The sequence below is a fragment of the Mesocricetus auratus genome, unplaced genomic scaffold (assembly GCF_017639785.1).
Source record: "Mesocricetus auratus isolate SY011 unplaced genomic scaffold, BCM_Maur_2.0 Super-Scaffold_100021, whole genome shotgun sequence".
In the NCBI taxonomy this organism is placed as follows: domain Eukaryota; kingdom Metazoa; phylum Chordata; class Mammalia; order Rodentia; family Cricetidae; genus Mesocricetus; species Mesocricetus auratus.
Window position 1 is genome coordinate 27,556,588 of NW_024429202.1, and position 16,340 is coordinate 27,572,927.

Sequence of the window (16,340 nt, forward strand, 5' to 3'; positions counted from 1 at the left end):
TTCGAGGTTGTATATGGTGCTTCCTTCCCACACTCAGCTAAGTTTGCTTGCGGTAATTTTTGTTAAGTTTAGCTTTTGTGCTTAGAGGTCTTGCCTCTACTTAATTTGGATTTGTTTTTTTATGATTTATTTGTTTTTATAAATGAAATCTATTTTATTTCCCATTCTAATTTGTTGTTTCTAATAAATAAAAAACATTAATTTTGTGTGTAATTTTTATCTAGTCATTTTCTCTAATTAGTTATAATTGTATATATATAAACATCCTGAATTTTCTAAGTGAGCAACCACAGTGTCTTATTTTTGTCATAATTGACTCACTGTGGTTATGGGACTTCCAAAGTGAAGAGAATGCTTTTAATTCACCGTTATTTAAAGTGTTCTTGGCAGATATTCTTTATCAATTTAAAGGTTTTCTATTTTTGGGTGCAATCATTTGGTTTTCATTGTTGTTTGCTTAATTTGTTTTGTTTTGTGGTACCAGGGATTGAATCCAGGGCAAACGACCCACCACGGAGCTACATCCAGTGACATTTAGGAAAAGAATATTGGTAAGTTTACCAGGATCATCCTAGATTCAGTTTTGAAGTGCAATCTGGTCTTCAATTATGATCCTCCTGCCTTATCCCCTCAGGTTTCTGGGATCACAGGTCATTGCCACCCAGTGGTGCTTGTTTGACACAGCATCTCAATCTGGCCTCAAGCTCATGACCTTCCTGCTTTATCTCCAAAGGTGCTGTGGGCAGAGGTGTGGACCCCCATGCCAGATCACAAAGCATATTTGTATACTAAGACTAAGAAGTGATAAGCACAATTGGAGCTGTTTTGTTATCTGTTGGCATAATCTGAATACTTTGAAACACAATGGAATGTTCTTTATTTTATTTAAGTTTATTTTAGTTACCCTCCAAAGGGATATTTTCTAAAATGTTATCTCTCATTACAGTGTTAGTGAGTGTGTGTCTATGTGTGTATATGCTTGAGTAAAGGATTGAATGTCTGTCATAGTGAATATGTGGATGCCATAGGACAATGTTTGGGAATTGGTTCTCCTTCTACTTTTATGTGGGTTCAAGGAATGGAACTCCAGTCATCAGGCTTACTGACAAAACCTCTGAAGGATATTTTGTTTATTATTAGCATGCATGTACATGCTGTGTATGATAGGTATGAGGTTATTATGACGTGTTTATAGAGGTCAGGAGACAGCTTGCAGGAATGATACTCTGTCAATCATGTGAATCTCTGGGATCAAATCTGACTTCAGGTTTATCTACTGGCTCATCTCATTGGCCTTCTGAAGGACATGTGTAAGGCCATTATATTTGTCAGAGTTCTCTAGGAGAATTCAGAGAATAGAATCAATAGGATGAACTGCGTGAGCACACACACACACACACATACACACACACACACAGAGGTATGTATTCCCATGTATTTAGCATTATTAGTGTTCTATTGCTGTGAAGAGACACTATGGCAGTGGAAACTCTTATGAAAGAAAGTATTTAATTGGGGTTGCTTACAATTTCAGAAGTTTGATACATTATCATGACAGAGAGCATAGAGACACACAGGCAGACATGGTGTAGAAAAGTAGCTGAGACTTCTACATCCAGAGCCACAGGCAGCAGGAAGAGAGACACAGGAAGAGAGAGGGCCTGGCTTGGGCTTTTGAAACTTCAAAGACCACCCCAAGTGACACACTTCCTCCAACAAGATCACACTTACTCCAACACATCTCCTAATCCTATTTAAGTAATGCCATTCCCTGATGACTAAGCATTCAAATATATGGCCCTATGGGGACCATACTTACTCAAACCACCACTACATATGGAATTTATTAAATCAGCTGCAGTATAATAAAAACAATAGTTGTATCACATCTGAAATTTTTTCTAATAGTTCCTATTGATTTGTGTATTTACATCCTTCATACTCTAATTACTTATTGGTATATTTACATTAATACATTTCATTTATAACTATTTTTCTATTGATTATAATTTTCCTACTTTTACTTTCCCTTTGGTTTTAAGTGTTATATAGTTTTACTTTCCCCAAGTATACCACTTATAGCCCCTTGAAATTGCAGTGTTGAAGTGGTTGCCTTCGAATATGCAATACAATTGTTTTATGAGTAACGTAATAATGATGAGAATATTCCTAAATGCCTCTGGTGTCTCTTACAACCCTGCTTTCACTCATTGTATTTTTCCATATGCAAAGATATATGTTTAATTTTGTCTTTCCAAAAATTATATATGATCCTTAACTCTCATTGCCTCATAGTAGACTCTTATTTTAGAAATGGGACAGTTATATTTTCAGGGTCTTTAGGAAACTCCTAAGTGATTTTCACAATGACTGGTGCCCTAGCTTGCTTTCTGCTGGAACAGACACCATGACCAAATCCTTTCCCACTCCCTTGCCAACATTTGTTCTCAGATGTCTTGATGATTACCATCAAGAAATGACTGACTGGGGCAAGGGTAAACCTCAAAGTAGTTACAATTATCTTTTCCCAATGACTAGGGATGCTAAATACTTTAAAAAAATACTTACTGACAATTTGTGCTTATCTTTTTAGAACTGTCTGTTGGTTTCATTAGTCTGTAGATTTGTAATTTGGGTTTTTTTCCTGCTCAAAATTTACAGTTCTTTGTGAGTCTCCAATATCACTATTCTGTCTCAAATATAGCTAGTAAGAATTTTCTCCCATTCAGTGGTCTGTGTGCCACATCATGTGTTGCTGGAGTCAGGGAAATGAATCTACTGTAATATACTTTGTTCAAAAAGCTATGGTGGCATCAAATACCTTGTATGGTAATTTAATCTTAAAAAGAAGGAATAGGATGATTTGTTTAGACAAGGCATACTGGAGAAAAATGGGCCTGCACTATATCAGGACTGACACCCTCATAAGAATATGACTGTGTGAATTCAGAGATCTACAGGACATGGCTGGTGGTAGGGGTGACAGAGAGATGGTGAATAGTGAGTAAGACTGGCAGGTGATCTATATCTATTATGCCTAACTATCATCAGGGTCTATGGGGGCAGAGGTAGGAATCCAGAAAAACAAGCTATTTTAGTCCTGGAATGCTGGCTACTGTAGTTTCCAGAAACTGCTGGAATTTTTCAAAATGATATGGCCATGGCAGCATTGCTGACTTTTGGTTTTGTTTTATAGCTCAAGTGTGTGTGTGTGTGTGTGTGTGTGTGTGTGTGTGTGTGTGTGTTGTGTGCACAATTCTTGTCATCTCTTTCTTGTTAAATGAGGTCTTGGGAGAGTCTTTGCTATTAGAAATTTTGAAAGAGGAGGATACTGTGAGGGAGTTGTCTTTCCTCGATGTTCGTCAAATGTGCTAATCTCTGTCTATCTATATAACATTCTCCCCATAAGGTTTGAGACCCTACATTCATTTAGGAGTCTGATGTAGAGTCAGGTCAGCTGCCTCTGACTGACATTGGCAGTGTAGAGGTATTTAGGGAGAGATTTAGGGTTCCACTCCTGCTGTCTTTCAGACATTGGAAGGTAATCAAGAAGATGTCCTGTGTTGACCCTGCACTTTGTAGAATGGTCATGGGCTGGAGTCCAGCCTGTAGATTGAATAAGAGGGTGGGTAACTTGTAAGAGCTAGTCTCATGATTACCTAGGGACTAGTTGACCTTGCAGGACAAGGGGATCCCTCTCTCCACATTAGTATAGGCTTCCAAGTATGACTACAGAACACCCATAAGGCCAATTATACCAGTCTGATAGTTTAACTACTGTGTGATATTTAGATAAAGCTTGAGAATAAATCAGACACTAAGTAGACAAATATTTTGTTCTTTTAAGTTAGTACTTGTATTAACAAGAGCAGATCAAAGGCTTAATATAACTCTATTAATTTAGAGGCTTGATTAAATTGGACCATGGAAATTTTAATGTCATAACTCTATCATTAAAAAGTCTCATCTAATTTATGCAGACCTTTCACAATTAGGCTTTATAGCTCTCCTTCCTATTTTGGGAAAGTATCCAGCCATCTTGAGACAAAGCCTTAATTTTTTATCTTTATTTATTTTATTATGTGTATAAGTGTTTTACATGGATGTATGTATGTAGACCACTTTCATGCCTGGTACTCTCACATGTTAGAAGAAGGCACCATGTAAGTGCTGGGAACAGAACCCAGGTCCTCTAGAAAGGCAATAGTACTTTAACTACTGAGCCAACTCTCTATCCCAACACAAAGTCTGATCACATTGAAATGCCTAACTAGAAATATCTTCATTTTTGTTAAAAAAATTATATCATCATGCACAAAATTTAAATCCAAATGGATCAAAGACCTCAACATAAATCCAGCCACATTGAACCTGTTAGAAGAGAAAGTGGGAGGTGCCCTTGAATGAATTGGTACAGGAGACAGCTTCCTGAACATAACTCCATTAGTACAGACACTTACTGAAGGATTCTTGTTGCTTCCAAGTTTGGCAATCATTTATCAATTGGCTACAAACATCCATGTGTGGGTGTTAGAATGTGGTGTTAGAATCCAGCTGCTGACAGGCTACAAGACTAGCAGCTGCCCTTTCTCTCACAGATACTGACAGACATTCGATCGAAAAGAATCCTAGCTAGCAGAATTCCAGGTGCCAGGAATTCACCTTGGGAAGTTAATTTATATCAAAGAGGGTGATGATGTCTATACATCCTGATCCCCACCCCTTCTCTGCCTCCTGTCTGAGAATCAGGAAGCCTGGATGCAGGGCTGTGCTGTGAAACCACCCCCTTCCTCGGGAGTGTTATATGAGGAAATTTACCTCCATTACTACTGCTGCCTGGGACTTGATTTCCTCTCTTCAGAGCCCCTGCTGTCTTTCTGTCTCTGGTGCTGGGGCCTAAACTTGCCATGCCATTGTCTGTCTGTCGTTAGTAATTCTTTTAATAAATCCCTTCTGCCCCAACACTCTGTCTCAGTGTCTGCTTGAACCTGCATCCAAGACCTTTCAGCAGGTGGTATGCATATGTAAATTTTCAGTTCAGTTGGGTAAAGACAGAGAAGCATGTATTGTTGGATCCTGTAGCTGCAGTATGTTTATCTTTGTAAGAGACTGCTAAGCTGTTGTACAAAGTGGCTTTACCCTTGCACAATCCCACAGGTGATGGGTAAGTGTGCTTGTTGCTCCGTGCTCTTGCCAGGATTTGGTTCTGTCACTGTTAGGGATTTGAAGCATCTAATAGGTGTGCAGGAGTAACTCATTATTGTTTTAATTTGCATTTCCTTGATGACTCACAATGCAGAAACATCTTTTCACATGCTGATTTGCCATCTGTGTGCATTCTATGATGTTTGTTAAGGTCTTTAAAGAGAATGGTTTCTTTTCTTATTACTGAGTTTTTTGTGTAATATGGATAACATTCCTTTATCAAATATGATGTTTGCAAACATTCTGTCCCAAGATGTAGCTTGACTTTTTATTCTCCTGCCAATGTCTTCTGCATAGCAGAAATTTAAATGAGACCTAGATTATGATTATTTTTCATGGATCATGCCTTGGGTGTTACATTTAAAGAGTCACCAACCCAGAGGTTGATCAACACACAAGTTTTCTCCTGTGTGAACTTCCATGAATTTTACCATTTTGCATTGAGATCCAGGAATCATTTTAAGGCTGTATTAAGTGTATAAGATGCATGTCTAAATTAATTCTATTTGTTTTACTGTTGATGTCCAGTTAATTCTGGGCCATTTGTTGAAAAGACCATCCCCACGCATTGATGCATTGTATTGTTCTGATAAGAGCATTATATTTATTCAGCTGTGTTTCTGGGCTCTTGGTTGTGAACTATTGATTTACCTGTCAATACCTCCCTGTCCTGACTGTCGGATTCTCTCAGCGAGTCCAGAATCAGGGGGTGCCCCTCTCTCAGGTTGCTTCTGTTTTAGCACTTAACCAGCGGTTGTGGCCTTTTCGTGTTTTCATTCAAACTTGAAAATCAGCATTTTGGTATCCACAAACTATCTTGCTAAATTCTCGACTGGAATGCGACTGAGTGTGTCTTTCATGGGGAAAGGTGGGAAGAGCTGGTCTCACAACAATATTGATTGTTCCAGTCTGCGAACATGGAATGTTGTCTTATTATTTCATTCTTCCCTGACATCCTTTACTAGGCTTTTATGGCGATTTTCTGTTTGGGTCATATAATTTTTTTGTTAGACTTACGTGTATGCATCTCATTTTGGGGGTTCCAACATAGATGATAGCACATTATTATGTTATAATTCTACTTGTTTATTGCTGGCACTAGAGGAAACTGATGGACTTTTACACATCAGCCTTATATCCTGCATCTGTGTGTAATTCCTTTTAGTTCTGGGAGCAATATTTTCCTTTTTCACAATTGCACAAATGGTGAGTAATGGCTCTACTGTAGTTCTTACTTTTCATTCATTACAAATGAGACTTTTCGTCTTCCTTCCTCTGCTTTCCTTGGAATTTTGCATTCTTAGTAAGCTGGGCTGGGGTCTAGATTTTTATTATCTATCTATCTATCTATCTATCTATCTATCTATCTATCTAATCATGGTTGGTATTCTCTTTGCTAATGATCTGTAGCTTGGTGTCTACTGCATTAATGTTGCCCTAAGGAATGAAAAAACAAAAATTCCTCTTAGAATAGTTTACCAAAAACAAGCCCAGATTTGTGTTTTCCATTGAGTTCTCTGGATTTGAGTCTTTTGTCTGTAGTCATGGAAACTCTTTGTAAAGTACATGCATCATCTTCCATAAAGATGACTTTTATAGTTTGATTTCATTTGACACTATCCATAAAGATAGTTTTATAGATTATCTGATAAAAATAAGCTCAAAACAAGGGTCTTGGGGAAGATACAATGTGGTTGTGGCCATACAGATAGCAGAAAGGTCGCCAGCTATTAATGACACCTGCTCCCAGCTTCTGGCCTGAAAACAGGTTATACATCTCTGTCTTTGAAGAGACATTCCTATGGGGTTAACATTCCTGTTGCCTGTAGTGTTAATCTGTGAGCACAGGGACCTCTGTGCCTCTCACAGTTATTTTATTCTGTGGTCCTGTCTATGAATTGATGCTTTCTATTTCTATGTTGCAGTGTTTGTTGTTGTTGTGGTTGTCATTGTGTAGGGTCCTTAGATCACTAAAAAAAAAAAAGAAGACACCTAATATGTCATTTCAGAAAGCAGCTTTATTCTGGAGACAGAAAAACCAGCATGCTGGGGTCCACCCAAAGTGGTATCCACCCCATGGTACAGTGAGGCAGTTCCTGCTAAGCTGGCTTAGGGGAATTACAGCTGCAGCTAGACATTCCTTAAAGTCATTGGGTTTAGACCATGAGTTATACAGGAGTCATTTAGTGATTAGCTCATCACATCTGGTCAACAACTGTGATGGTTGTGTCAGGGGTCTGTTTGGCTGAAGACAGCAACAACAGTTCCTCCCACTTGTGGTAGGGTAGGACCCTGACTGGCTGCTGGATCGGGCATGCTTCCTGAGGTCTGGGGTAATATGGGACAGAGGTTTTAGCAAACTGGTCCCGTAAAAAGCAATTGGCCCTGGTCTCTTCCGTTGTTTGTTTTTTCTTTTTATTTCAGGTATTTCTCCTCATACCATACACACTTTAAATAGAGTTTCATGTGTCCCAGGTAATGACTAGGACTGTCTGGTCAGGGTTGGTCTTAAACTTCTGAGCTTCCTGCCTTTACTTAGAAAGAGCTGGGATTGATTAGATTATTTGTTTTATTGTTTACTTTTTGGTTTTCTGTTGATGTTAGTCATTTCTTTTTGCATGTCATTTATTTTTAATATATTTTAACATATTAATCATAGAAACTTAGACTTAATGTCTGATAATTCCAAATCAGCATCATATTTGTGTTGGCTGGTTTTATGTCAACTTGATACAATCTGGAGTCATTTGGGAAGAGAAAGCCTCAGCTGAGAAAATACCCCCACTGGATGGGTCTGTGGGCAAGCCTGTAATTCATTTTCTTCATTAATGATTGGTGTAGAGGAGCCCAGCACTCTGTGAGTGGTGCCACCCCTGGACGGTGGTTCTGGGTGCTATAAGTAAGCAGGCCAAGCAAGCCATGGGGAGTAAGTCATAGTAAACAAACTAGTAAGCATCATGCCTCCATGGTCTCTGTATCAGTTCCTGTCTCCAAGTTCCTTTTCCACTTGAATTCTTGTCCGGAATTGCCTTAGTGATGGACTCTAAGATGAAATAAACCTTTTCCTAGCACAAGTTGCCTTTACTTACAGAGTTTTATCACAGTGATAGAAACACTAACCAGGACAAAGACTGGTGCCAGGTCACAGAGTATTGCTGTGACAAATCTGACAATGTGTTTTGGGAAGGATTCTGGTGGCTTTTGAACTCTAGGTTAGAAAACCCATTGAGTATTGAGAGCTTAGAGGGCTGTTTGCAGAACTTGGAGGACAGTCCTAAGAACAGTACAGACAATGAGGCCTGGCTTGTGAAGTGTCGGAGAAAAAGCAAAGTCTCCCAGAGCCATTTGTGTGATGTACTGTGTTGAGAATTGTTGGGCCAGAGAGTCAGATGTGGTTAACAAGAGAGCAGGACCACTAAAGTGAAATCTTTGCTTTGCTGGGACAATTGATGATTGTTATCTGAAGCTGAGAAATTAGAGATGATTAAGAAGACATTAGCATTACTGAGGGTCATAAATCTGGGAGTCTTTCCTAAGGGTCAGCACATGGAAACCTGTGGTCTGGAGGGGGCTAAAGCTACATCTCATTCTGGCAGCTGAGCTTGGCTATGTGTAAAAGTCTCCCAGGTGGTACTACTTTTGATGGCATGATGGGATAGATTGTGGAGAGCAGTTGAGGATTGACACCATGAGCAGGCCTCAGGAGATGCAAAAAAGTCAAGACTTGACACCATGTGGTAGACTCAGAGTTCTTGAAGATATACCAGGAAAGCAAGTCAGGCGAGCCAGTCATTAAACAGCACTCCTCCAAGGCTTCTACTTCAGCTGTTGCCTTCAGGTTCCTGCCCTTTTTGTGCTCCTACCCCGACTTCCACCTAGAGTCCTAACTTAATATCAGTACAGTCATGACAGGCTTCAGGCTAGTAATACTGGGACTAGGTCTCTCCCTTACAATAACTCTGACTCCAGGAAAAATCACAAACTGTCACCACCCTGGGGGAACCAATAAGAATAGAGACAAACAAGTACCAGATGCTCCAGAACATCAAAGATAGTGTGCATAACTTGTATGTAGGTTGCCAATGTCCTTGCAGTAACGTCAGCACCCATCCCTATTTGACAAGACTCCTGTTGTCCCACTCCTGCCCAATCAGAAGTTCAACTCCCATCTGAACCTGGAACTCCCCTACCAACCACCCATCCTTTGCTCCTTAAAAACCCTGCACAACTGAGCTTGGGGCCTTTTGTTCCAATCACTGTACTGGAATGGACAGAGGGTCTGAGCTCCAGCTTGCAACAAAGGCTCTTTGCTTTTGCATACAATCTCAGACTCCTGGTGGTCTTTGGGGGTCTAGAGACATGGGTATAACAGCCTCATTGATGGATGATGAGGGGGGAGCCATAAGCTGAAATAATGCTTTCCTCTTCAAGTTTCATTTGGTCATGAGTTTTATCATAATGATAAAGTAAGAGTATAAAAAAAGGCTAGGTCTAAGGCATGCACTGTCAGTTTAAATTGTGTATTCCTTTCCTAGGAGCATTAGAACCTCACACAGATACTGAAATCTATAGGTGTTTAGGTATTCTACATAAAATAGCATAGTATTTGTATATGTGCTAGTTACCTTTTGACCCTGTGACAGAACACTTGAAAAAAACACCCAAAGAGAGGAAGGGTTTCTTCTGGCTCGTGGTTTTGGGTATACGGTTCATAATGATGTGAAGGACATGCAGCAGGACCAGCTCTGCTGCTGACACCAGTAGAGGAAGGCTGCTTGCTCACATCATGACAGATCAGGTAGCAGAGAAGAGTTCTGATCTGAAATGGAGCTCACCTATGATACTCAAATCCTGTCACCAGAGCCCTATGTCTGCTGGCTCAACCCATATCCAAAAGACTCTATACTCCCTTCCCAGATGGTACCCTATTACTATGCTCTATGGTTTAAGTCAAGGAAAAAATGCGTGTTTGTGTTTAGCACACATAGTTGTTTGTTGAGAGATGTCATTCTGTAAAAATGTGTCTGATTTGTTTGAATAAATCACTGTTGGCCAATAGGGAAGCAAGATAGGTGAGACTAGGGGTCGAGGAGGATTCTGGGAAGGAGAGACACAGAGAGTCATGATGTAGCCTCCAGAGGAATAAGAGGTCCAGACCCTTATCTCCGATAAGAGAAATACTTAGATTAACAATTATGGGTTAAATACTTAAGTCAGAGCTAGCCAGTAAGAAATGAGCAAACAACCAACAGCTTCATAATTAATATAGCATCCTGTGAGTTATTTGGGGACTGCAACTGTGGCAGAGCCCAGGCAGCTGTTGGGGGGGGGCGGGGAAAACCAAAGCGGCTGGCAAGGAAGGCTACACTCTACAGTGGTTCTTTCAAATATTTTTGATAAATGGTTGATTCCATTGTCATGGACCTGTAAAGGGAGGGATGATTAGACAAGCTGATAAAAATCTAAGGCAGATTTTCAGTGTAAGTAGATCTTCAGTGTAAGACTTCGTGTTAATCTGGCTCAGTCTTGGGCTGTTCTTAGTTATTGCCTTGGCTATAGCTGTGAAGGTCACTGAATTCCTCCAATATCTTAGCTTTCACTATTCTTGTTACCTTTGGTTTGCCTTAAGATCTCTTTATATTTATTGTTTTCTTTTTGTTGTTTGTGTTTATGCCTCTACCCCCTTCACCTTGATCGTGTGTGTGTGTGTGTGTGTGTGTGTGTGTGTGTGTGTGTGTGTGTGTAGCCCAAGGGTCTACTTCAGGTGTCCTTCCTCTTGTTGCCCACCACATTATTGTTTTCTGAAGCAGTGTCTCTCACTTTTACCTGGAACCCATCAATTAGTCTGGGTGCAATGTCCAGTGAGCCTGAGAAGTGTTTTTCACCAATTGCAACATTTGAAAATCAACCTTGGGTCCTCATGCTTGTACAGTTAGTCCTGCCAACAGATCCATTTCTCCCGCCTGAAAGCTTGCTATTTCACGCTCTTATCCTTTCAGTTGACAGCCCGCGTCTTTGCTAATGTTGTTTTAAAAAGAGGGACTTGGAGGACTGGGGAGATGGGCCAGCATCATGAGTGCTTATTTACTTTGCAGACCTGAGTTCCGTTCCCAGTTTCCAGAGTCAGGTAACTCACAACTACCTGTAGTTCCAGCTCCAGAGGATCACACACCTTCTTCTGGTCTCTGGGGGAACCCCCCCACATATCCACACATATGTACAGATAGACACATGAATACATACACATAACAATGAATATTTTAAAACCCCCAAAATTGATAAGTTGCACTTCATCAAGATTAAAAATTTAAAAATCTTGAGTGAGGAGGTCTTCTAACATCATAGGTTTAATCTCAGTTTTCCGATGTTTCTTTGGAAGGGGACTTCTTCTTCTTCTTTTTTTTTTTTTTTTTTTACAAATACAACACACCTTTATATAACCACAGTAATATTCCACAACATTTCCCTGTTTTTGTCTAAATAAAAAGGAGGGGTTTTAACTTTAATATAGTAGGACTATATACAATAAGAACAATTATCAAGTAAGAATTATATATACAATACCCAATCCATTTGCATTTGGCCAATTCAGAGAAAATACTGAATTATCTGTCCTATCTTGGTGAGTTCAAAGTTTTTTTATTATTTATTTTTAAGTTTAAATTTAGATTAGAAACAAGGTTGCTTCACAAGGCAGTTCCAGGTCCCTCTCCCTTTCCCTCCCCCCTCCCATGCCTTCCCCCCAATCCTCCCCATTATCCCCTCATTTCCCCAGGGAGGGTGAGGCCCTCCATGGGGGTGCCCATAGTCTGTAATTTCATCCAGGGCAGGGCCTAGACCCTCCCCCAAGAGTTCAGGGGGAAAGTGCATCTCTCATTGTTGGATGGGAGTCCAAAGTCCGTGTGTATACTCAGGATGAGTACTGATCTACTGCCCAAGGCTCAATAAATTACCTAGGCCTCCTCACTTACACCCACATTCAGGGGGTCTTGATCAGTCCCATGCTGGATTCCTAGGCTGATGCCTGGGATTCAAAAGTTAACCTTTGTCAGGTCAGCTGTTTCTGGGGATTAAACCAGCCCAGTCTTAATCCCTTTGGTCATCAGTCCTCCCTCTCTGTTACTGGCTTTCTTGAGTTCAGCTCAGTGCTTAGCCATAGGAGTGTGCCTCTTCTTCCATCAGCCACTGAATGAAGTTTCTGTTTCCCAGACTCTCTGGCCATGGGATTGTAGGCTGGCACTCCCCAGATCTATGTCTAAAATCCATATATGAGAGAGTACATGCCATGTTTCTCTTTTTGTGACTGGGTTACCTCACTCAGGATGGTTTCTTCTAGTGTCATCCATTTGCCTGCAAATCTCAGGATTCCATTCTTTTTTCTGCTGAATAGTACTCCATTGTGTAAATGTACCACATTTTCTCTACCCACTCTTTGGTTGAGGGGCATCTAGGTTGCTTCCAAGTTCTGGCTATTAAAATAAGGCTGCTATGAACATAGTGGAACAAACATCCTTGTTGTATGAATGGGCATCTTTTGAATATATGCCTAAGAGTGGAGTTGCTGGGTCTTGTGGTAGGTTTATTCCCATTTTTCTGAGGAATCTCCATACTGATTTCCAAAGTGGCTGAACAAGTTGGTACTCCCACCAGCAATGGAGGAGTGTTCCTGGAAGGGGACTTCTTATGCTTTTTGTTTTTCTGCTTCATATTTTGGTTTAGAAAGGAAGGCTGGGAGGCTTGTACAGGGCAGGTACCTTTCTCTCAGGGTCGGAGAATTTCCCTTGACAGAGTGTTTTTCTTCTGAGGAGGAGAAACTTGCAATGGGAAAAAAAATCACTGGTTATCTTCCTGTTGTTCCAGAGCACAGAGAGAATCTGTTGTTGTGAGAAACTACTCTTGGGGAGTTGTGAAAAAAATTTACTCACACCAAATAGGAAACCAAAACAGAAAAAAGTATGGATACACCAGAGTCTAATTTGATGAACTAATGGGGTTTTATTGGAGTTGCATAGCTTATAGGAATGTGCATGAAATGTTACTTACATGAGAAGAAATGGCTCAAAGACAGCCTCCCACCCAAAGCCGATCCTAAAATAGGAAATGGTTCATGAAAGCCACGGCACAACTTGCAGGTAGCTGACAGGTTGGAGAGTGTGTTTTCAAACAGCTCAAGTGGTATAGGCCTCTCCTAGGTAGCCCAGCTTATCTCAGAGGGTCTCTCAGGAGACCATACTACTTACATGTGCTTGGTGAGGGAGGAGCCTGGTGAACATGGTCAGTATCAGGGACTTCCTGAAGCCACTGAGTTGTTTGCTTCATTTTCTCAATAAACCTAGAACATCCTGTTGTTTCATAGCCCTTCACCATACTGGTCAATGAGCTTCCTTCTCATAAGCATTCATTCTAGGAGAAAACTAAAGAAATATCTAAGCCAAAATGTGTTTGTTTGATTTTTGGCCAGAGGCCAGGGACACCGGAAGGGAGGTCTGTATTCTCATCGTCTCTCTTCCCCCAAGTGAATACACCTGCCTAGAATTTGTACAGGAAGATAAGACCAAGAAGCTGAAAGGAGGCACCTGGATGCCTTCTGATTGGGCCAACTGGAGTGAGCAGGCTCACCCCAGCTTCTATCATTCCTGCTAGACAGGAGCTCTGCCTCCTTCTCTTCCTTCTCTTCACCTCTTACTTGTGAATCTATAATAAAACTCCTTTCTAAGCTTATGCTTTGGCTGTCCACCAGCCAAATTCTTTGAATTCAAGGGGCAGAACCGAGAGGATATTGAGTCAGGGGAAGTTTTGTGTGACGGCAGGCATTTGGGACCCTAACTCCTGAGCTCATTCCTTCCTGGGCCTCACAGACCTGGACCTAGCCTGGTGACTGTCAAGAATATCGACATGACTGATTAGAGATTTCCCTACGCAAAGCTAAAATCCCATCCTAAAAACACCGTCAACAAGACTGTTGGGATGGCTAGTGAACCATACTCAGGGTGAAAACATGCCTCCCATGGCTATGCACTGAGCTGAACTCAAGAAATCCAGTGACAGAGAGGGAGGACTGATGATCAAAGGGGTTAAGACTGGGCTGGTTTAACCCCCAGAAACAGCTGACCTGACAAGGGTTAGCTCTTGAATCCCAGAATGATGCCTGGGAATCCAGCATGGGACTCATCAAGATCCCCTGAATGTGGGTGTCAGTGAGGAGGCCTAGGTAATCTATTGAGCCTTGGGTAGTAGATCAGTCTTTATCCCGGGTATACAAATGGACTTTGTGGTCCCATCCAACAATGAGAGATGCACTCTCACCCTGGACTCTTGCGGGAGGATCTAGGCCCTGCTCTGGATGAAATGACAGACTATGGACACCCCCATGGAGGGCCTCACCCTCCCTGGGGAAATGAGGGGATATGGGGGGGTTGGTGGGAGGGTGTGGGAGGAGGGGAGGGAAAGGGAGAGGGACCTGGAATTGACATATGAAGCAACCTTGTTTCTAATTTAAATTTAAATTTAAAAATAAAAAATATAAAATACTAAGAAAAGAAAACATGTTTATGTGTCCTTTGCATAGTATTCACAATTAACCATAATTCATCTTCATATGTAAGTTACTTATGACTATCATAAATAATAATCTCATTTATAAGAAATTTTTTTCTTTCAGGAAGAATGTGTACAGAATAACAACCCAGTTTTCTCCCCTGCCTCCCTCTCAGTTCATTGATTGCCTCCTTTAGAGAATGGACCTCCCATGGGCCCCAAATCCCTTCCATAGCAGCTGCTGAAGCAAGGCTTTGTTCTTCTCTGTGACCTGCACTGGACTTATTAGGAGCCTGTATCCTGTATGCAAATCAATAAACTCACCGTCCTTGCTTCAACCTGACTGGTCTGAAATCTTTTTCTTTGGTGTGAGAGTCAAGAACCCCATCTACACCTGAGTGGAGATCCCTGAGCCTCTGAATTGGTGTTTCCTGTTGCTCTGCATCAGTTTCCTTTGGTTCCCTTTTCAAGGGTCTCTGTGACTTTTTTTGTCAGTGTCCTGAAAACCAAAGTTTCATAAATATACATTTTTAAAATTTTTATCTAGTGGAGTGTATTTGGTTTTTCTTTTGTAGTATATCTCATTTTGGTCAAAGATATCATTCCCATGCTAGTATTTTTTAAATATTTCTTAAGTACTTGGTAACATTGCCTTGGAAAGCTTACCAAGCCTAAGATTGTTGTTCAATTTTTTATTTCTACTAGGTAACATGAAAATGTTGGTGAACTAATACATATCTTTTAAGACTAGAAATCTACTATACTGTTTCCACGTTTAAGTTATTTACAGTGTGTTTGTTTAAAAATATCATCTTTGAGCTGGGAGATGGCTCAGCATCAGGAGCACTTGGGACTCTTGCAGAGATTCTGTTCCTAGCACCAGTGGGGTGGCTCACACCATGAAACTGTAACTCCAGTTTCATGGACCCAGCACCTGTTTCTGACTTCTATGGATACCAGGCATACTCACGGTGCACATATCTACATGCAGGCAAAAAAAAACAAACCAAATCAAACCAACCAACCAACCAACCAACCAACCAACCAACCAACCAACCAAATTCAACTCATCTAAATAAAATAAGACTTAAAATTTAAAAAATAAGTATCCATTTTCATGTTTCTCAAATAAATGGGTAAGAAATAGTAGATATATCAGGTCTTTGGGAAATGATTTGGTTATAATAGAAGAGGCCTCATATGTGGAGTAGAGGCCTCATGTATGGGGTTGACAAGTTGTACCTTCTATTGTGTCAAGGCACAGAGAGGATAACAGCCAATTGGCTCTCTCAAAATGCCTGGGTCTTGGACTTTCAGCTTCCAGACATGTGAGAAATACCTCTTTGTTGGTTTTAAGGTATAATTTCAGTGTCTTAGTTGCTTTTCTGTTGCTCTGGTAAAATACCATTTTAAAAGGGCATTTAAGGGAGAAAGGGTTGATTTTGACTCACAATAATGGTTACAGCCATCCAGACTGTCAAGTCATAGCAGTGGGAGCTTAAGGAAGCTGGTCACATTGAATCCACCATCAAGAGCAGTGAACAATGAATTCATGCAGGCTAGTGCTCAGCTTCCCTTCTATACTTTGTACAGACCAG